We start from the raw sequence: 23,021 nt of genomic DNA, 5'->3' as shown, positions 1-23,021 counted from the left end.
CCTGTTGTCCCCATTAGTCATTTTGACACAAAACCACAAGAAAATAGGGTTGAAAAATACAGTAGTTACCTTTTAAGGTTGGGGAAAGATCGTGTTCTAGTTTAATCAAGTGTGAAACTATCGTGGCATCATCCATTGGTTTGTGGAGTACCAATTTTAGGTGAGAAATAGCCAATGCAGTCAGCACTGCCTAGTTTGGCAGTTTGATTTGAGTTTTATGCGATATGCTGGACAGAGTCACTGAGAGTGACTCGTCAATCACAAGGTAGCCACTCTAAATTGGACCATGATTCATTAAATGTAAATCATGCTATATGGAAGAAGTCTTGAAACTAGCGATTGAGACCACAGACTCATTAGGAAACTGTTTACTGAGCTAATAAGTCAAGTGAGAAGTCAGGTCATTTCTCCATAAGCTTGCATGGTATCGTTTTTTATTGCAGTCAAAAGAGCTCCCCCTGCTGGCATTACATAGAATGTAGGTTTAAGACACTTCCGCGTTGGCTTCACTTCACAGACTCGGAAGCTCTGTCCATTATTTATACTGTCAATGGGTTTAATTCAGCGAAAGTAACCAGTAACTGGAGACACAATGTATTCATTAACATTTACTTACATTGACTAAATATAACCACAGTCAGGACTTAGGAGATGAACCCCACTCTCTCGAGTCAAAGTCCTATACTTTGAGCTCCTACTTTTGTCAACACAATGTAATTGGAAAAACTATTTAGTGCAACAAACAGAATTTCTCAGTGACTGTAAGGTCTATTCAGGCTTTCATCTAACTTTGTTCTGGTCACACAAGATCACTTAGGTCACTGCCTGGGTTCTCAAATTCTCTTACAGCCTACTTCCATAGCACTGGAAAGCTCAATATACAAAAACATTAGAGTCTAGATCAATCTCATGCACTTTTTCTGGATTTATACAGCTCCTGCTTTAGTAGCCCATTTTGCAGACATGGTCTTTCACATTGGTTATGACAGAGACTGTGGGCTACAGAAGGTACTTCAATACACTACAGTATATGTGAGGTCTGCGACTCCTACTGGGACCAAAATGACTGGGTTAGCCGGAGATGAATGAGGTGAGGCGATAGATAGCTAAATGGAAAGAAAAACACACGAAGCACACACACAGATGGCTGCTGGGCATCACACATGAGTACACACATTCAGCATACAGAACACAAGAGGATGCACACAGCCTTATTCTCAGATGGCATGACCAAATATTTTTTCTCTTTCTCTGAAATACACTAACGGACACTACACACACTAACACATTACACATTCTTGCTCTGGTTACCTGCCTCAGTCCTGGAGTAATACTCTTTGGACAAACAGCCAGGAGGGCACCAAGGTAGTGGTGGGATAGGGAGGCAGGGGGCTTGGAGGAAGGGTGGATATAAACAACCAGATTAAGGAGACAATCTGCACCATAAATCTGCAATATTATCTGCTGCAGGCGGCAGGAAGGGGAAGCCTCGTGAGCTGGCACTAAGAAAGCCTGTGACGTTTATGTTCTCATCTCCACTGTAGCCTCAACTTAGGATAAAAGCCTATCATTTAGGCTTTGTAATCAATCTTCAGAATAGTAATACACTTAGCTCAATAATGTCCTTCTGAGGTAGGCAAAGAGGGAGAAAATAATCAGTGTGGAAGCACTTTGCCGCAGAATGAAAATGCAGCACTTGTGCATACACTATGCCTCTCGTGATGTCACTTTAGGATGAGCAATGGAAAAAAAATTATTTGAAAGTGATTTGCCTTATTGTGTGCAGCTATTGACGGGTAATGTTTGGACTGAATGGAAAATCCAGAACATGTCAGTATATACAAGAAGCGCTTGTTGCATATCTTTGTGAAATAGTTGCACATGTGCAGGTAAGTCAGATAATGTGTATCGTCTGTGTTTTTAGTTTGTGCATGTGTACTGATGCACAAACTGAAGGGTGTCTCTCAACACCTGCGTGTTTTAGAAAACTGTGACGCGGAGTGAATCATGCTAACTGAGGCGGTTACCTCCGAAAAGAAAGGAGCACCTGATGTGGAGCAGAGGGGAAGGAAAAGGGAAAAAGAAAAACCACAGATCGGTTGAGAAGAATGTAATTAGCCCAAGCTTGGAGATTCATTTGAGCCGGGCAATTACCCCTCTAATCATCAGGTAGTAGGAGAGAGGAGGAGATGGGGTGAAGGGAGGAAGAAGGAGGGGAAGAGAGATTGCAGGGAGAAAAAGAAACAGCAAGAGAGGCATAATCATCAGTGTATGATGTGACGTGAGAGTAACCACAGCAAAAGAAAAAAAATGAAATTCAACCCCCCCCCAACCCCACCAATAGATTTACTGTTGCATTGGGCTGCTGTATTACACACAACATGTTTAGCCTGAACAGGGACAGACATGGAAACACCCACAACTCATCAACACAGCTAGGTAACAATTACAGAAGGAACAGCGGGTCATGAATGGCTGAAATTGAGGTTTGAGCCCTCTTAGCTGGACTGCTGTCTGTCTAAACCTCCTCAGACTGAAATAAGGAATGGACGCCTGTTTTATATCATAACAGCTCTACTGACCAAGCCACTGTAGATACTCAGTCTGGTTTACTCCTTAGATGTACAAAAGATTAAGGAGGTGCTGAAGGTGGCAATTCATGATACAGCTACATCCAGCCACAGTACAAGGAAATAAAAATTGTTTCTATAAATTAGAATTTTTTTTCACATCATATTTCCTTTTATGTTTATTTTGTAACTGGTAGTGATACTACCTTTACTACTAACATTTTTTACTTCTACTCTACACAATACTTTGTTTAGTAAAAAAAATCAATTGATTTATTTTAACATGCATTTTATAATGCATGAAGACTGAGTTGGCTACTCACATACAAAGCATTTAGTTGAAAGAATGCTAAATGCTAGCTGGAGAAACAGTTATTTTATCAGAATAAACTCAAAGCTTAGCTTTTTTTTTTCTTCTGCTATTCAGTGTACAACTTGTTTGGAGTTTTGAACATAAACATGTAATTTAGTATTTAAATCAGGAGAAACTTAATTGAAAGAGAGACTGAAGACTAATTCATTAATTTGAATTAGTGTGCACAATAGGAAAGGTGGAAAAAATATGTGAGGTCATTAGACCCATTAGACGCCATTAGCTGTCCTTATGAATGGACACTGAACTGACAGCGGCAAGATGAAGATGACGATTCGGTTACAGAGGTCATGGCAAAGTCGGATTGGTTTAACTGAAAGAGTGAGCAGGAAGCTGATTGAGTTCAAAGTGGGAAAATGAAGGGGCTCTTTTCTCTAAGCTCTTTAAGTTTTATGTCAACATTACCGCAAGATGTCATTTGATAGATAGTAGCACTATTTGGAATGATGCAAAAACAAACACTAACCACTTCTACTATGACTACAAATACCGCAATTAATAACAATTACAATACTTATAAGAAGTTTAATTTTTTTGCAACAATCAATCTTGATGTGTGAGATTCGTAATATAAACCCATGTTTCAAATGAATGTTGCCCTAAGTGATCGAAGTGACATCTGTGCTTCTAATTACTATTTTTAAATGATTAACAGTGTGCATCTTTTTTATTTTGTTAATCCATTATCTGAGCACATCATCATCTTTATTGCCACTGTAATTTCTAGTCCTCATTGCTCTAGAAACAATTATTTGTTTGTTTTACGAGATGTAATTGTATCTGTTCTGTTCCAGCTAATACAAACGTGAAACCGGTATTGCATTGTTGCCCTAAATGAATCATCTCCAATAAATAGCCCAATAGCTGTAGTGACTGACAAATGGCCCCGAACCACAGAAAAGAGAGACAGAGAGGCTTGGGTAATGGCATCTAATGGGCTGTTCTTGAAAGGCAGCCAATGCCTGGAAGATTTGCTCCCTGATTATTGACATTAACCAAAGAGTTCAATTTTCCCTTGTGACTCTCAGCCTGACGATCTGTACTCCTCTCGATTGCTCTTGCTTTTTTTTCCTCTGCTTGTCAATGTGGTGATTTTCTTCATTCACTTTTCCCTCTGTTGGTATTTTTATGCAAATGTTGTTTTCTAGAATAACATTACTGCCATGCTATACTACTATATATGGACAAAGAGATACCCATATATTAACCACATTCAAACAGAGACACTGCCACTGCCCCTAAATCTCAGAACCTCTGTCCTGCACAAACACATATTTACAAACACAGACTGAGTGTCTGAAGACTGGAGCAAAGTGGAGGAGATCAGGCTGTAGATGCCTGAGCAGCCTCAGCCATTACTACCACTGAAAGCATGTACTGTGGCCCTGCATAGCTTCCAAAACTGCAATCCGAACAAACACAGCAGCCATGGGAGAGAGAAAGGAGACACAAAAACTCTCACATAAACACACAGACACACACATTCTCAACAGAGCTGGCAACTGGGCAGACTACATAAGGCCATTTAAGGCTGGTGGCTTGCCTGGATCAGATGGCAAAACACTTAAAGCTTTTAAAAGCTGGGATACAAGGAATGACCACTGTAGCATATTTGCAGGTTTAAATAAAAGCCAGTTTCATTCAGTGCGATATTCAGGCACCTGTCAGGGAATACAAAGAGATACACAAACCATCTACTTGTTGCTTTGTTGGTGAATAATCACTGTAAGTGGTGGTGCTTGGGTGATCAATGCCTTTTTTGTAAACACAAGAGAAAGTGCTAGGGGTTTTTTCTTTGGCGACTGGATAGAATCAAATTGCTCTCTGGCACATTCAGAAACACAGGACTAAACAGAGAAGAAGTAACACATTTTGAATTGACTGAAAACCCATTGCCTGAACGACGCTGGCCAATCACAGCTTAGCAACTGTAACTACACATGGCAGGTCTGTCAAGCTTTGTCTCCATATGATGAAGCATTATAGTGATACTTGCGTTTGGAGAGCGGTGTCTTTTTTTCAGGCTAAAAGTCTTTAAAACCAAAAGCAAAAGTGAAAGAGCAGACAAAATGCACAAGATAGCATGTCTAACATGTCTAACTAACCTAACCCAGTGTTATTTCCAAGGTCCAATAGATAACATACCATTAGCAGACTACATTATTTTGTGGTTACGGTGACTTTTGGCATGATATCATGTATGTAGCCATCAAGTGCATATTTAAGACCTCTTTACAGGGTTGTCACACAATTCAAAGTGCTAATGTTAGCCTACGTACCTAGCTATAGTTGATACAATCTGCCAGCAATAGCAGTCATTTCAGTCAGCAAAAATCAGCAGCCATAGGCTAGGAAGTCTGCTATTGTCTACTTCTGTCTGAAATCAAGGACCAGGGTTTCAAAAGTGACTGAGAATTTCGAAGGATAAATCTGCCACCATTATCATTGTAAACTACATATGTGCTGTGCGAGAATGGAAAGTTTGACAGGCATAGCAACAGTAACTAAGAAGGGCGTGGCTTAGAAAATTGTCAATTGTTTAAAGAGACGAGCAGAGCACAATAGTGACCATGCGATCAAAAAACGATAACCAAAATAGTAACAGGCAAACTGTTTCCCGACTACCACCACCAAACCCACGTATAACACACAAACAAAGGCATCCACAGACCTTTCTTTACAGCCTTTCTTCCCTCACTCTTAACTCCCTTTCCATGCAAACACACACACACACACACTCACACTCTTCTCCCATCCCTCCATCCCTCCCTCTGTGAAGAGGGCTATCTCTCCCTCCATCTGCGTGTGTGAGGGGTTGTACTGGTGTGTCAGTAATGACAATGTCCCAGTGTTCCTCTCTGCCAATTAGCCCGGCCGTAATTACACAGACACATATGGAGCTGTCAATCACCCGGCTCCTCCACACAGGAACTCACCCACCCAGCAGAGAGAGCGAGAGAGACAGAGAGACAGTGACAGAGGGAATGAGAGTTTCCAACAGCTAGCTCTATACCACTCCAAACTACCACATGCTGTGCCAATAAGTAGCATGAGGAGAGTTTCGTTCAATTACTCTAACTGTGCGGCAATCCCACAGTTCACAGGAAAATGCCATGAAACCGCATTAGAGTAGTGCTTTCGCAACCTATTTTTGTTTTGAGCTTCATTTGTAGAGCAGTTCCACAGTTAACACAATTTGTGCCGTGCATTCTCCAGATTGTAACCAGACCAGTTGTTGATTTAACTGGTGCAAAGAGAAGTGGTGTATTGTATGTAACTGTCTTTAGTTATTCCAAGATGTTGTTATTTAAAACATTTGAAAGAAAAATGGACGGAAGATATATTAAGTAAACCAAAACTGAGAACATATGGTGATGATAGGCACATTTACCATTCATATCACCCTTAAATGATAAGGCTGGTCAAAAAATCCCAAGAAAAGACAAAAAACAATAATGTGTTGCCTTTGTAGTGAAAAGACTGATAGCTTCTTCCTCCGTGCCATAGAGCTCCATTGTTGCCCAAATTATCTAAACTATTAACAAACATCAATGAGCCACGGTGTTTTGACATGTGACATGTTACTTCATCAGGACAACATGGGCACTGTAGTTTATTTTGAGTCAGTTCCAGACTGACGTCCTGCTCACTAGAGCACCAAATGTGTATTTAAATCCACGTCTAAAAATAGTCCCTGACAAATGCACTATTTACACCTTGTTTTTATTTTCTTTTTTTAAATAAACAATACATTTGTGACCTGCTTTTAAAGATTTACACCTTCAATAGCACAGATGATTGATGGTGATGACTGATAATGGTTGAGTGCCTCAGACAGGGCAGTGAAGTGACAAAGTATAAAGAGACACCAAATGCATTGTTGGTTTATGTCTTTTGATGGAAATTGGTCTTCTTTGGCCCTTTGCCTTTGGCTGGGAAAACTAGATGTTTCCATTCAATCCCAGAGGAGAGCAAAATATACTTGTTTGATGAGGATAAAAACTGAATGCATTTTAGACTCTTACATTTCATCTTAAACTTGACTTAAGACCTAAGAACATACCTGCTCTGTTTCATGGTGGATGAAGACTACAACATGCTTTTACTAACAAAAACATTACACTTAGCTCAGTTTGCTCAACCCTTGCATTTTTTTCTTTTTATTAAAACTAAGCCTTGAGACAGAGATTATTTTTGGCAGGACTTGGACAACCAGTAGGTCATGAATAGGATTTTAGTTAGGTTAGGAGTTAGGAGGTTTGACCGCTTACCACAAAAGCACCTGGTTTGATTTCTAAATCAGACTGTACATAAAATATTGGGTTCCAGACTTTTCTTTGTCATGTGCCTTAAACACTGTTTTACAAGGTCTCTTGGGTCCTAAAGCCATAAAACATGTCCTTTGCATCGGAAAAAATCATAAATCATAAAATGAATAATGAAGGACACATGTTTCAGGTCAATACAGAAACATCTTTAACAAATGATACTTAGATGTATGTCACCCACTCAGTGGAATTAATTAATTCCTGCGTTTGTGCTTGTAAATAAATGCATTTGAGTCCCAGTTGATAGAGGGCCTGATTTCCCTTGCGCACCTCTGACAGAACCAAATAAATGAAAGTTTCACAATGGAGAAGATAACATGCATGGTACTAGAGTTATTCGTCAAGGTTTCAAGGTCTGTGAGTTGATGTTTGCATCTCCATAATTTCTATCCATTAGAGTGCCAGTTATCTGGTAATGACAATGACTTGACACTTGAATCAACACAAGAAAGAATGTGCGAGTGACAGAAAGAGTGAATGCGTACAAATGTGACAAGGTGTGTTTGACTTGTTCAGCTGATATCTGTGGCCCTCAGGAATGAAGATGGATGAACAGAGGGGATAATAATGTTAATTATCATCACAATCACAACTTTTATTCAAATTGCACTTTCATAACAGAGTTACAAAGTGCCTTGCAAGACAAGCAACAATGAATAACAAGAAAAGAAAAAAAAAACAGGTAGGAGCAGGTCCAGGATGAGGTCCAAAATGTAGGAGAGTGGGATGTGCAGAGGGAGGAAATCTAGAAAATAGAGAAGAGGAGGAGGAGGCGGAGGAGGAGGAGGAGGAAGAGATGGGAAGAATAGGAGGGAGGGATGAGGAGGAGGAAAAAAAGGTCCAGAGTCCCTGCAGCAAGTCTTACCTCTGGGACGTCTTCTTGTACTTGCGCCTGACAGAGAAAACAAACATGAGGATAATGAGGCATCAGCTGAAAGGTTATTCTTGTAATCTATGTTGGATTCATTTTTCTACCTAACATGGAAAGACAGGAATAAAAAACATTGGGCCTCATGCAAGAACCACCTGTATGAATGTATTTAAGATTTTCTCTTATAAATGAATGAATGCAATTGATCCAGACCTGTCATATGAATTGTGTACGGACAGTGTTCTTCTTTGGATTCAAAATATGATACTGAAATAAAGCCAAAAGCATGTAAATCTTCCAATTATTATTCAAGGCTTGCCAATTTAATGACAGGTTTGAGGACTTTTACAATTTTATGCTTTTTATGAAGTTTGAAAAAACAGCTGCCTCAGTTCCCGTCCAGTGTCATACTCTGTTGCACTTGACAGTGTAAGATCATCTGCTGCATAATATTCTCTTGTCCATGTCCCTCACATCCCTGTGAACGCCTCTCATCTAAGTCATGGACCAATTTGCTTTTTAAAGACGTTTCTGAGCATCTCACTTCACGTCAAACCATTCACACTTTATTTCAGTCACAATACAGCACTGTTGGGATGACACGTCATTGGCAGCTTGATATTATTTGTCATATTATTTTACTGTGTTCACTCTGTAAATTTAATGCAAATTCTTACAATCACTTATGCAGACGAGGGATTTAAGAGAGGCGTAATGATATGCAAACATACACACACACACACACATACCACTCCACCCCCTGACATCCCACCTACTTTACCACTACACGTACACACACACACCAGGAACCAAACAGTCACATTAAAACACACCTAGTATCACTTACCCTATTTGGCCTAAAACACACCCACACCTCCATGAAGAGATAACAGCATGGCTCTAAAAGCTGAATTCACACACACACACAAACACACACGCACACTTAAGGCACTCATAGTTGCGAAGTGGTGGGGTGGATGGACCCACTGCCGTTCGACAACAGACGTGCATTTAAATTCCAGTCAGGCAGAATTCACAGCACTTAGCTTGATTTGTTTCTCAATCGTTTTCTGTATCAATCTTTCCTCAAGCTCAGCGTAAAACTGCAAGCTAAGGAAGTTAGTCTCTGTAAAGAAATGTTAAGAGCTCCCTCAAGATTAGTAGGAAATAAATTATTAAATCAATCATTTGGGGTCCATCAAGCAATTAGAATTAAAAATACAAGAAGTGTCATAGTGAGATGTGTTGGGAGTTAAAAACAGAGTAAATGATACAAAAAAGAGAAGGAAGTAGAGTTTTAAGAGAAGGATACAGATAACTATAGCACTTAAGAGACAGATAAAAAAGGATAAATAACAGGGGGAGACAGAAGTACGGATATTTCCTACTCTCCTCACCTCCTCCCCTATCCTTTCTCCCACCTTTTGCCCCTTCCCCCCATCACTGAGCTTGCTTTACATCCAAATGTGTGTGTCAACAACACAGAGCTTCTTCTAATTAGACGGCTTTAATGCAATGTCCTCGGCATAATGATGAGGATGTGGGTTGAAAGGGGTCGTGGAAATTCCAGGAATTATTGTAATTATAAAGGTCACAGATAAGTTATCAAGCAAAATCTAACCATGTGAGAGTTTTTTTCAGGGTATTTTCAAATAGCTGTCTGGATGGCCAACAGAAGCTTGTTTTTCCACACAAATGCCTCACAAATCCGACAGTGTCATAAAGCGGCCACCTTGATCCTCCTTGGGCCAGATCTAAGTTGCCCTTCCCTTAAGGGGGTTCTCCGTGATGAACTGTTGATCAAGTGATTAAATAATTCATTGATTTCCATTAATCAGTGGGTGACGGAGAGGTCGGGTATGTCGCAGTGATCTAATTTATCAATGGAAATCCATTGGAATCCATTTACCGATGCAAAAACATAAAGGGGCCATTTGTCAGAGGGAAGTAATAAAACACAACACGCTGTTCATGCCTTGATCAGTGGATGTCACCAAGCTTTAGACTGCGTCATTGAAGGTTGAGCAGAGGGAAAGCAAAGCAAATGCTCTCTGTCTATCCATAGATGATTGGTGTACTCTGTGGAGTACGTTGTGCCAGAGAGTGCTGTGATAGCCATCCAGCACAAACACACATTTACACACATACACACACACACACACAAATCATACAGCTGCCAAACAAATCTCAGAGGATAAGCTGGCAGCACATACAGTAAATGTCACCAAGCCGCCGTATACACTCTCAAACACATCCAATCTTTATCACCCCCACGAGCACATGCAGTCAACCTTTCCCAATCAAACACACACACACACACCATGCTGCATACTGTCGATCCCTCCCTATTAAACACACAACATAAACTGTGTGAAGCATCAACATCTGTGGGGGCTGCCTGTCAGTTGGAGCTCCCTCTCTTCAGATGGAGGCTCTTTGTGAGATTAAAGGCTAATGTGATCTCTGACACGCAACAGGAGCCCTCGGAGCACCCAGCAGACTGCAGCGTAGCCGTGATGAAAAAAAAAAAGGCCCGGGCCCCTGTTACATTCATCTGACTCACTATCCATCAAATATCAAAAAAGACAGATGGTTATGATAGGCAATTTATGACAGTGACCAAATGGAAGCGACAATGAAGTCATCCGAGGAAACTAAACGTGGCAGAGGATGACAGTGAGGGGGACCCACATATTGGGCTTCTGACACAGGAGAGCAAAACAATGACTAATTATGGAACAATAGAGATACCATGACATCAAAATAACTAAAAATAAAACAGTGTTGTGAGAGGAGAGGAGAGGAGAGGAGAGGAGAGGGAGGTTGATGGATGAAATGCAGCCCCCATGCACAGTTCATTCACTCAGTGGTCGTCTGTGGCGCAGGAGGAAACACTATTTCATTCAGACCTCCAGCAGTAACATTAAAGATTTTTTTCCAAACGCAACCCCCCCAGCAACGCCACCGTCTCCTCCCCTGCTGAGTAAGAAGGCTGAGAATTGAAAATGGATAATTCCTGCTTCAGCCTGCATAGCTACACCATGTGCTGTGCTTTCTTCTCAGGGCAAAAGGTCATAGAGGTGTTGATTGGTTGGTGGATGAGAGAGAGTAATATTGTAGCAGAGGGGGTTTGAAAAAAGTGTCTCCCTAAAGACACTGGAGGAAATGAGAAATGTGAAGCTTGGGGAGGCTTTTGTATTATTTAGAGAAATATTATGGGTACATAAAAGACAGAGGACAAAATATGAGAGCAGACAAAGAGAAATTTCTTTCAGCATCTCAACCGAAAATACGCACATTCAAGTCAGTATGGTCTTGTTGCATCATAATTCTACATGGACAACAGGTGTAAATTGCATGTCAAATGACATGAAAAAAGGCATCTGGCATGAGGAGACCACTACAACATCATAATGTTCTTGTCACTTTAAGAAATTCTGATGTATGTGAGTTAAAAAAGGACTTCAATTGACTTTAATAAACATGCAATAAGGGTGGAAGTGTTGGCAGCCCTCCCTCAGTTAACACTTCAGCTGTACTTTCCTTTTCTTCCTTCCTGTCCAATAAAGTAAACAAACCATTCAAATTGGTCCGAAGGCTGTAGCTCGGAGCTGTTTGGTCTGAGTAATTCTAATGTTTCTCTCGCTCTGTTATTCTTACTTCTTTAGGTTTTCGCTCTACTCTTGTCAATCAGTCCTTTCTCTGTCGCACAAACTGACACACACACACACACACAATCCCACAATGCAACTTACACATGCTGTAAAAAATCATCAGTGTGAGATGATTAACTAAACCAAGCTTTTATTATGACACTCAAGCTCAGTCCTTCTTTTTTTTTTATCAGAAGTGACCTGTCAATTAAACTGTTACAGATAAATTAGTATTTAAATCTCACACGTTAATCTCAAAAGCTTAATTTAAACATAAATTAAACTTTCACAGAGGCACACACACACACACACACAGCATTGCTTCACACACTTGTTGAAAATAGTAAAAGTGGATATACTCACAGTCCCCGGAGCCTGAGCCAAATCTTTTCAATCTGTTCCGGCTGAAGGTACTTGAGGGCCGTGCTTTCAAACTCCTCGATCTCTTTGGTGGGAGACTCCATGTCAGAGGCTCAAAGAGTTCCGGATGTGCCAACAAGAGATCAAAAAAAAAAAAAAGTTTAATCCCTCTTAAGTGTGAGGAAGACGCAACACCAAGCGGAGAGATGTGGTGATGTGGTGGAACCCAGGAGGTGAACGAGGTTTCCTCTTTCTTCATTCACATTTACACCAACAGCTGCGACAACTGGCCACCATCCTTCCCTTTTCTCTCTTTTCTCCTTTGTTTATGCAAGAGTATGTGTGAATGAAACTCAGTAATACTCAGTGCAGTGCAGTGCTCAAGCAGCTGTGACAAGCAACAGCCCAACTGTACCTCTTCCCCTTCTCCCTCTCTTGTCTCTCTTTCTCTCTCTCTCTCTCTCTCTATCTCTCATTCGTTCACTTCTCTCCTGTGTGAGCACAGGGGTCCTGGAGCCGTGCCATGCTCTCCCAGCAACAACGGGATGCAGACGGCAGGGCAGCTCAATCCGGGATTAACGCTCACTGCCGAGCTCTCCACACAAGAGGGAGGGAGGAGAAACACCACTAGTCAAAGAGAGGGAGGAGTCTGGCTGATAATGAGAAACCATGTTCTGTTTCATCCACTGGAAACCAGAAGGAGGAAAACGAGTGGGGACGGAGAGGACGGGAGGGAGAGACCTTTAGGAGAAGAGATGAAGAAGGTGCAAGTACCCTGTATTACTATAAGAAAATATCTGGTTGAAGAAAAGATTTTAAATGGGACCTTTGACCATGAGACACTGCAATAATTACACAACACGTGCACTTACTTAATCAGGAATGTAAAGGTAAATGTCATCAAGCAAACACAGGCTTCACCAGCTGTGTGGATCGGCATTCAAAGTGATAAACACATTCGCTGAAAAGGCTACAGCTTTAGATCTGTAATGTATTCATCTGCCAATGCAGATAATGCATTTGCTGTACAACATATTAAATGTCTTGCCAGAGAGGATTAAATAGCGTGCAGACAGTGCATTGACACCGTTTTGACTGAGCTTACTCTGATCCATTGAGCGCATTCAGGACCGTCCCATGTTCAACCCTCCCAAATACAAGCATATTAGCACATAGAATATTATTCTCTCTGTCTCTATTTCTTGCTATCCCTAACATATACACACAACACACTTGTACACTTGTGCATCCGAAAAACAGTGCTGTCCTCTATATTATTATGGGTAAAAAATGCCCATTCTGCTTTATTTGGTCAGATAATGTGGCAGTTACCAGGAAGATTTTTAATTTAAGGCAGTTTTATGATACCCGCAGCCATATAAGCTATCACGACACAACCGTTACTGCATATATTATCTTATATTCCATTTCCAAAAGCTGCATCAGTAATTGCATACTGAATACAGTAGGTGCTGAGTACTTCTGCCTGCGTTTCTGGTCTGGACTTGTTCTTACTCTGAGATGTCATCTGCACTAGTGTCCTGTGTACTTATCATTAACTTAACGTGTAAAGAACTTTTAATTGGAATAGCCTCTGTGAAATGTGCTATACAAAGTTTGATTGATTTGACTGGTATAATAAACCATTCCATTTTCCCACTTTTTACTGAGATACCAGCTCCCTGATAGGGATTTTAGCATTGCTGGCTCCTCATCGCTCTGCTTGACAAGAGACGTTACATTATATTGCTTTATAGTGTATGTTAGAAATATGTTCTGTACAAACATCTATAACTTTTTCAGAGCTTACCTCTACCTTCTCTTATTCGTAGCTACCTCCTAGCTCACTGAACGTCTAGTAAAAACCCATGAGAACAAACAGCTCTGTCTTCTCATTTTCTTCAAGTCCAAAACTTGCAAGGATGACTCAACTCAGACCCCCCCTCTCTCTGAGCCCCCTACCATACTCTTAGGTCTTTCAATTACTTGATGCAGGATGCAGGGATAATGCTAGGGCGCCACCTCAAAGAGGCTCCTGCTTTCATCTGCTGAGATGGGTCCTCTGCGAGGAGGGAGGAGAGAGGTCTGCCTGAGTGCCATGAAGCCTGCTGATGTTCTCTTCAAAGGCGCACTTATCTATGTCTCTTTCTCCCTCTGTCTTTGGCTTTCAGTTTCTTTCTCTTTCTGGCTGCCTTTCTTCAATTCACTTTACGTCGCTGTGTTTTTCACCCTTTTTGTGGAGGTATGCTGGCCCCCAGGAGATCTCAAGCCACAGGCAGAATTGACAGGTCAACTTAAGGGGAAACCACAACAGTAACTTCCCATTTCACTGTTTGCTGTTCACAGGTTTACACCCATGGGACCTGTACCGTGTCACCTCTATGTGTAAGTGTGACACTGAACAAGGTGGAGCCTGGTGAGAAAGGGTCTGTCAAAAACACTGCAAGGAATTGGAAGGTCAATGTAAGCTGCACTGCACTCAGAAGCAGGTGTTTACTCGGAAAACGAAAAATACACATCAATGTTGGCTGAAGTAGTAGTTAGAAGTTTACAGTAGTTGATTCTTGATTGAAAGGCTGCGAGAATCAGATGGTACAATCTGGGTGTGGAAAGAGAAGAAATTTCCAAAACCCCAAATTTGGTTCCATGACAAGATTTCAGAAGAAGTCCAATGCCAAAAAAATTAGCTTAAAATGTACTTTCTATTCTATGAAAGGCAACTACAGTATTGTGGTTATGGGAAGTAAATTATAGTTGATATACAGTTAAGGTATCAGTGGTTGTCATACGGTCAAACAGTGTCTATAACCCCCTCCGCAAGACCTTCCTGACATCAGATTCGGGTGGGGGTTGCATCTTACATTACAAGCTACCTTTTTTCGTATGTACAAACAAGTGCGACAATATGACTGCCTTTGAAGACACTCTGTCCGACAGTGTGCACAATCGCACAGCTGGCTTTTAACCCAACCTTTGACTGTGGCCATTAATTCAAAGGTTGGGTTAAAAGCCGGCTATATACAATTTGGCCTTCAGATGTGGTTGGATAACTTCATACATATTCGTTCATTTCGAGTAAGTCTCTTCAGTCTTACTTTTCCACCTCACAACTTCATACAATTGCACTGAATCTAGGCATTGGACATATTTATCGTGAGGTGTGGAATCTCCCAATACCGATACTGACGGAATTACCCCCATCTTTACATGTTAAAAATGAGAGAAGTGGATAGCAATAGGTAATTATTACTCATATTTGAGAACTTTCATTACAAGATTACAATATTATGGATTAGGAAAGAACAATAAGCTCTAACATTACTGAAGTCTTGAACAGAAAATAGTTACAGCATCACATATTCACTGGGGAAAAACATTCTCTGATGCATAAAATAGCAGGACCAAGAATGCAGTCTTGTTGAGAGAAATGTGGCCCCGAGCCTTTGCACCCAAAGAATCTCAGAGAATACTTTAATTACATTGCCAACTGATGAATGAAACACCTTCCGGAAAAAAGCACAACTGTGGCAATTTGGCTTATTTGGATCACTGGATGGCGAGAGGGACAATACAACAATGTTGAGTATGTGATGAAATATAATGAATACACAGAAGTCATTTGCTTGTTGCTAATTTCTAAATGATATGTTGTTGTTCCCAAAGAATCTGACTGAAAAATTGAGAGTAATTATTGGTATAAAGGACAGATACACGTCCACATAAACCATCCAAAATGTGTCACATGTTGAAACCGAATTCAAAAGAGAAGCAAAAGCTTTGCCTTTGGGGGGCTACACAACAATAGTATATGTCTGAATGAGTGATTACTGAATAGAATGGAGTTTACACATGTAGCACACATTTTATTCAATTTCAAGACTGATGAACCAACAACAAGAGCCAAAACTGATTGTGTGCCTTCACATAATGATCATCAAAATATGTGCCTGATTAATTCTTATCACAACAACTGCTCACAAAAAAGACCTAATGAATCAAGTCTTGGGAAAATGAATTATTCGTATGACTATGACAGAGGGACTTGCTGGAAATTACGCTCTACTAAGGTATTCTTGTCACTGTGCTTGAGCTCCCTCACAGCTCACACATTGAAATCAAGACATTAACAGCCCCGGCCATTTGGAGGTACATGAAAAATTCAAATCTCATTTAAATTTCCAGGGAAGTTGATAAGGATATCTATGCATCAAAATAGCAATCGCCTTTGCGGTAATGACCACATTTTGGTGAAGATCATCTATCACAAAATATGATTTCCCATCTAATACTTCATTTCTCTTTTTGTATTGGATGTATTGGAGATGGAAGGATGGGTGGGAGAAATAGATGGCATCTAGCCATAAACCTACATTTATTTGCAGAGTGATGGAGGTGGAAAAATACCCGAGAGAAGAGACTTCCTATTACTTCATCCCCAAGAGAGATTCTTATAGGTCAAAGGTGATGCATACAACAGCTGAACTGAGGACCGGGATGGGGAGGGAAGCAATCACGATCCAGCATTTGAGGCCCTTAACATAAGAATAGGCCTTCTCTTACCCCTCTTTACTTACAAAGGTCTAAACTGTTACCACAGCATGAATAGAGGTTTTGTTACAGTAATATAATTATTATTTTCCAGGCCTTAACTTGAACTAAAATATGTGGCATGTGAACACAAGGAAAAAAAGGTTCAGGTTGCAAAATACTGCCACACTAGCTTCTCTGACAGTCAGTTCGCAACTTTGGTCTAGATTGAAATATCTTCAATATCTATTGGATGGATTGTCATTAAAGCTAGGTAACTTATATTAAAATAACTTTTGTCATATTAGCTAAAACTTTCACTTGCAAAATCAGAAATATTAAATGTGGCACCAAATTAACAAGAGATATTCAGGGCATGCGTGTCACCAGATCACCTGGTCACGTAGCTCGCCATGTGATCGAAACATGAGGATTTAATAATAATGGAGATTTAGGTAAGTAAAATTGATTTCTTGTGACTTTTACTTTCCATTTTTCAAGTCCCAGTTTGTTGTTGGACTGTTTGTTGGTTGCAGCTGTTAAAACAAGACAAAGTTTGTAGATTATAACCTCTATTTTAATGGGATTTGATGACTTGATGGTTGTTTTCTTAATGCAGAGCTATTCACCTGCATTATAAAGGTAAATACAAGTATTGGATCAGGACTTAGTATCAGCACATACTAAAAAAACTAGATTGGAACATTTTCACCGTCGTATCGAATTGGTATCAACTACTAAATTCCTGGTATCATGACATCCCTGGTGGCCAGCTGTTTACTCATTTATTTGGCTTTGAACTCACTGTCACTTTGGCTTACTACACGCTAAACTGACCGAGTCGAATAAAATTATTTGTGTAAGTGGATTACATACAAACTCATGAGCGCAAACTCGCACCAGGCGATGCAAAAGCCCAATTTGCGATTTCACACAAGTTTAAAATATTGAACTCTGAGCAAAACATTTGCACATATCACAGGGTGTTTGCAGTGTTGTATGGGAAGGAGCAGGGAGACAGAGCTGGTTCTGGCCCATAGACAGCTGCTTGAGCCCAAGGAATTGCAATTTACTGGCAAAGAGGAGAGCTTAGGGTTTATTTTTAAACTTTTGGGATTAAAAAGTGCATTAATCTCTCTTCTTTACCTGTCTGCTGTAATGCAAGCAAACATAAATGATCCCGCAAGTAAACTTGCAAGAGTAACGCATGCCAAAATATTTACTTCGGCGGGAACGGAACTTCCACTATCAACCATTCACACTGAACAGGTAGATTATTGTAAGCTGTCTGAGTTTGCTAGTTGGAAATGACTCCTATGGTTCTAGAAGAGGTTGGCTGAGGGCATTAGTGAGAGCCATTGGGAGACAAGCATGTAGTCTAAATACAGACTGGATAACCCAAAGACCTAAAAGCAGCTTAAAGGTGTAAATAGCTCTGGTGTTGGGTTTCGCATTTCATTGGGACTGGCAGTACTAAAGGCAAAACAGTGCTGTCATATTTGTTTATCTGGGTGTGGAGCTGCACTACAGGGTTGGATTGAATCGAATATCAAAACTATCACTTGATTTAGCTTTACTTTCCACTCTAAGTATTTTTTGCTACAATCCAGTTTTGAAAAGAGCTTCATAAACCTAAGCAGTGATAAAGATCCATACAAAACAATGTTGTCTTTAAACTAAGTTTAAATTGTGAAAAAAAGTCCTATCCCAATGTTGTTGCACTTTATAAGACAAACAAACTCCATTAGATGGTCAGTTTACATGTAATGTCTTCAAAAGCCAGTGTTTGTGGATACAAGTGCTCATGCCTACATGTTTAGATCTCATTTCAGCTTGTGTCTCTAGAAAATTATGACTTGTGACTTCCTGCCACAAAGTTCACTTCAGGGTTAAGGCCCAGGAAACGCCACACTCACTGTAACTCACACAGCTCAAAGTGACAAACATCACAAAAAACTGCCCCCCCGAAGTGCCTCCCAGCTTATAACTGTTCTGATCCTGTTACTATTTCAACCTGACAATAGGATGTGTGCAAAGCCTGAAGAGAGGGGACTATTCACGTCATGGGTAAGCGGTTTGCAATTCATATATAGTGTATTTAAAGGCTGTTACGTGGGGAAAGTGAATACCCTGTTGTTGTGTGTGAGTAAAGTCAGGAGTTGTGAGGTAAGGGTCAGGGCAGATCCAAGGGGAATCCCCTTAATGTATTTTCAGCCTGTTTGTGACTGCAGTCAAGAACATGGACTGGTCTTATCACAGCAGATGTCAATGTGAACATACACTACCCTTCATCTAGCCATTCAAAACACAACAATAATGTTTTACAATATTCAGTCTTTGTGGTTACGACATTGATTTGCTCTCTAAAATGCAATGTGTTTCTTATTTATTCATTTTAAAACTTAATATTAATAAATTACTAAATTACAAACTCATATTTGATTAAACAGGCTGGAAAAAACCCACATAAGCCTCTATTGATCTGTCACCAGGGAAGAGACATATTGATCAAAGCAAAGGTCGAAAGCTTTTATATGATCCCCAACTAAACAGTACACTGTATGCATATCTAATCTGCAGTAACATGAGTTCATGCTTTGGGCAACTCTGTAAAACTCACTTTGGATAAATACGTCTTTAGATGTTTGACACATTTGCTGACAACACCGCCCATTCTTACACAGTACATAGCAAAGTGTATAAAAGTCCAATCCAGAAATATGTGGTGTTATGTGGCAGACAGCAGTGATATAGCTCTTTAACATCATAACTGTGAGGTCACGCCTCAATCATTTTGATGAATAGCTCTGCCATTTGCCCATGTGCTTCCAGTCACACTGGCCAGTGGAGGCTCATTAGCCGGCTAGTGAGGCTAGTGATAGAGGTTGTTGCTGCACAGCAGATGTCAGTGGGGGTCTGTGAACCTGCGGCTGCAGCCAAAGGAGGGGTCAGCCTCTAAAACTGTGGACTGCCACGGAGGAGACAGCCGCCTTAATCAGCTGCAAAGTTCACAGCAGCACACAGCATCCAATTAACCAGTAGATAAATCACACAGCTGACCACAGAAGAGTATCTGAGTTTAGCTGCAGCACTGTTTGAATTTAAGTGCGTCTGTGATGATTCTAGTTACTGTCTATTTGGGTGATAGCTTTGATGCTACTGTATACAACATACAACAATTTAAGATAACAAAAGAACAAATGATGGGAAAAAAGTTGTGTTTGTATGTGGTGAGTTTACATATCCACACATTTTGTCACTAGTCGCTATATTTGGTAAGATTCTAGTCACCTTTGTAATCTTACTGGTCCCAGTTAAATAGACTTTAGCTCTGTATTTATTAGCTAATAGTGATGCATAATATTTGCAAGACACATTTTTGTTTTTGTAAATTTTAAAATGAAAAAATTGCAAAAGGTGGCTTAGCACTAATTCTCCAGTCAGGTACCATTAAACAATTGAAACAATGGGATTATTTGCAAGCAGCAGTCAAACCTTAAACAAACGTGACGGAAATGTTGCATTTTTGTTGTATTAATTTCAGGAACCTTGTAGTCTCCTTATCACTCCACACAGATCGGATGTTTCTGCCATAACATTTCTTCTCTTCAGCCGATGTCAACAGTATCATGCTTTATTACAGCATGGTGTATTCACTAAATCTGTTGTGGTTTGTTAGGTTTTTCTTTAATTGATCAGTGATCCACCTCAGCCAAAATAATAAAAATTGCCATATTTCGACTTCTTTTTTCAAATTTAGCTTTGCAATTACATAATTCCTAATTACATTTTAGTAATTCACTTTTACCATGGTGAAATTAAATTAAAGCTGCTGGTTCCTGGGCTCAAATCACAATGGAGCATTCACTAGTATGAAATACAACAGCAATTAGTTTCTAATAAAAAGGTAATTTTAACCAATGACTAATAACTTTGCCCAAAGGCTTTCGCTTCCCCTTCTCTTGGGACCAGAATGGAAATAACCCTAATGGCTTTTGGTGCTATTTGTGTTTTACCCCTTTAAAGGTTTGGCTGTCACAGCAGAGTTGCAATTTTAAATGGAAACAAAGATCAGTCGATCAATCAAAGTAGTCGAACCAGATGACAGGCGAGCGCTGATGGAAATTATGGAGAAGATGCTGTATTCAAATCACATGCTGATCTATAAATGAGACCAGTTAAAGTATGTGTCTGGTTAAACAGCAGGCAGAAAGGAGACAATTTAAAAAACATTTACATGTTATAGCACCTAATGGGAATAGTGAAGATGAACTTCACTGTTAATTAGTCCTATCCAACACAAACTGCAATTGGCAAAGTGAGGCAATGGGTTACAACTTGTATTAACAACAAAGTAACTAGTACATTTACAATAGCAACTGGCAGAACAGAGTCAAATTGTCACACTGCATAAACAATTTAAGTAGGCTACCAGCAGCAGGTTGTGAGTGGTTGTAGAAACAATGACAAAGCAGTGTGGTATACACAATCCCATTCAAGAAAAAACTCTGGTTTCACCTTCTGCGTGAAAACCCCATATAGCCCATTCAATAGCTGGCAAGCACTTTAAAATGCATAAGGCATTCCTAATGAGCAAAAACACCAGCATGACTCGAGCCGCACAGATGAGTCAGCGTGTGTTTATACACTAATGGCTGCATATTGTTTTCTGTCCATCACTGTGTGACTAGGCATGCACTCGATTGTCTTATAGCAGCTGTAATCCTAAAACAATTCCAGCAGCTGTTATATGTCTGAGGTATTAAGCAGCCATTCAGCTGATCTGAAAATACTTGGAAAAAAGTTAAAATGATAATCAAGGAGCTTTGTTAACTGAGGGATGATTGGAAAACTGCAACTGGCCGAGCACACAAATTAGCCATTACTTGAAGGGAAATGGACTGTGGAGTTTAATTAAAATGGTGGAACGCTTCAAAAACACAAAAAACAAAACAAATATTCTAAATTTTACCATATTCACCTTAACCTCAGCAACTTTTTACCTTCATTTTATCCCAGTTTGTGACGGTCAATAGCGGCTGTCCTTTAACTCACTCACTCCTGTCCTGCCTGACACAGATCATGTGATCCCTCTCCATTCTCCAATAAAATGTAATTATCATCCCCTGGTGGATAACAGCCAGCTCTGGCCTTCGAAGGTGACGCTGTGGTTACATCATTGTATGGATTACTGCTAGTTCTGCGGCCATTTAATCACTTTGTACCATAATTTAACCATTTGTCATTCAGTTGTAGATCCCCGCTACTCCCTGTGGATTTGCCCTCTATTAACCGCTGTTGGCCTGGCCCGAAGACTTCCGCTGACCTTAGTGGGACTTCCCAGACGAAGACATAAAGAATAAGATGGCTGTCCGTTGACGCGTGTAAATCATATAGATGAATGGATGCAACAAAAAATAGAGGCCACATTTTCTGGCAAATCAGCAAATAAAAATAAAAAACAGGTGCAATCACAATTTCACCAGTTAAATGACTTTAATAAAAAAAAGAAATTGGCAGGTAGCATATTTTTAGGTATACCTTACTTTTATTTTAACTGATAATCATCCCCTTTCTAGTAGACAGTTATGCAAATTGTTCAACTTCAGCCAGAGATTTACCAACATTTGGCTTGTGCTTGGCATTTGTTCCCCACCCTGATTAAAACTAAAGCTACGTCTTAATATATGACACTGAAATAAGTCACTGTCTCTATGGACAAATGAACTGTTTCCTCTATGGAATGTGAGAGTGCTTTTAGCTGCCCTGCGCTGACTATGTTTTTCTTTAAAATCTAGGCTGTAGCTTTTAAATGAAGGAACAGGCTGTGTCCAGTCAAGTGGAAAATCACTTTCTCCTTGTCACCACCCTGGAAAAAAGGGCCTGTGTTCTGGGGGAGACTATAGCAGAGAACAACAGCACCGTAATTTGAGATAGCATAGAGAGGCACCAAAGAAGAAGCATCTGCAACTGCAGTGAGACTTTGGAAAGCAGAGGAAGAAAATTAGACAATATCACACCAAACAACCCATAAATTGTAAACCTATGTGAATGTTTGCTACACAAAAAAACCCCATTCTCTCCAAATCAGATTACCATAACGTCTTGTCTGTTTTGCATACAATCAAAAGCTTGTTATCACATGCTAGGTGCATTTTTAGTAGCCTATGACAAATGCTCACTTCTCGCCACCTGCGGCATTTGTAACGGTCTCCAGAGCCATCAAGGTTAATTGGAATCAGGCGTTAAAAGACGTTCAATATTCTAAAAGTGACAACAAATTATGTTAATGGTGGTTTGAAGTCCTTGTTATCAAGGTGGAATCAATCATGCCCACGT

General features: G+C 40.1%; 1 protein-coding gene across 1 annotated transcript in view; it reads right to left on the bottom strand.

Annotated features, from left to right (window-relative positions):
- pde1cb (phosphodiesterase 1C, calmodulin-dependent b) overlaps nt 1–23,021 on the bottom strand; it is a 91,555-nt gene that overhangs the window by 47,094 nt on the left and 21,440 nt on the right. The gene's annotated exons all lie outside the window — the stretch shown is intronic.

The sequence above is a fragment of the Morone saxatilis genome, unplaced genomic scaffold, assembly GCF_004916995.1.
Source record: "Morone saxatilis isolate NCDOM2014 unplaced genomic scaffold, NCSU_SB_2.0 Contig23, whole genome shotgun sequence".
Classification (NCBI taxonomy): domain Eukaryota; kingdom Metazoa; phylum Chordata; class Actinopteri; family Moronidae; genus Morone; species Morone saxatilis.
The sequence above is the reverse complement of the archived record's forward strand: the minus strand, read 5'-3'. Positions and strand labels throughout refer to the sequence as shown.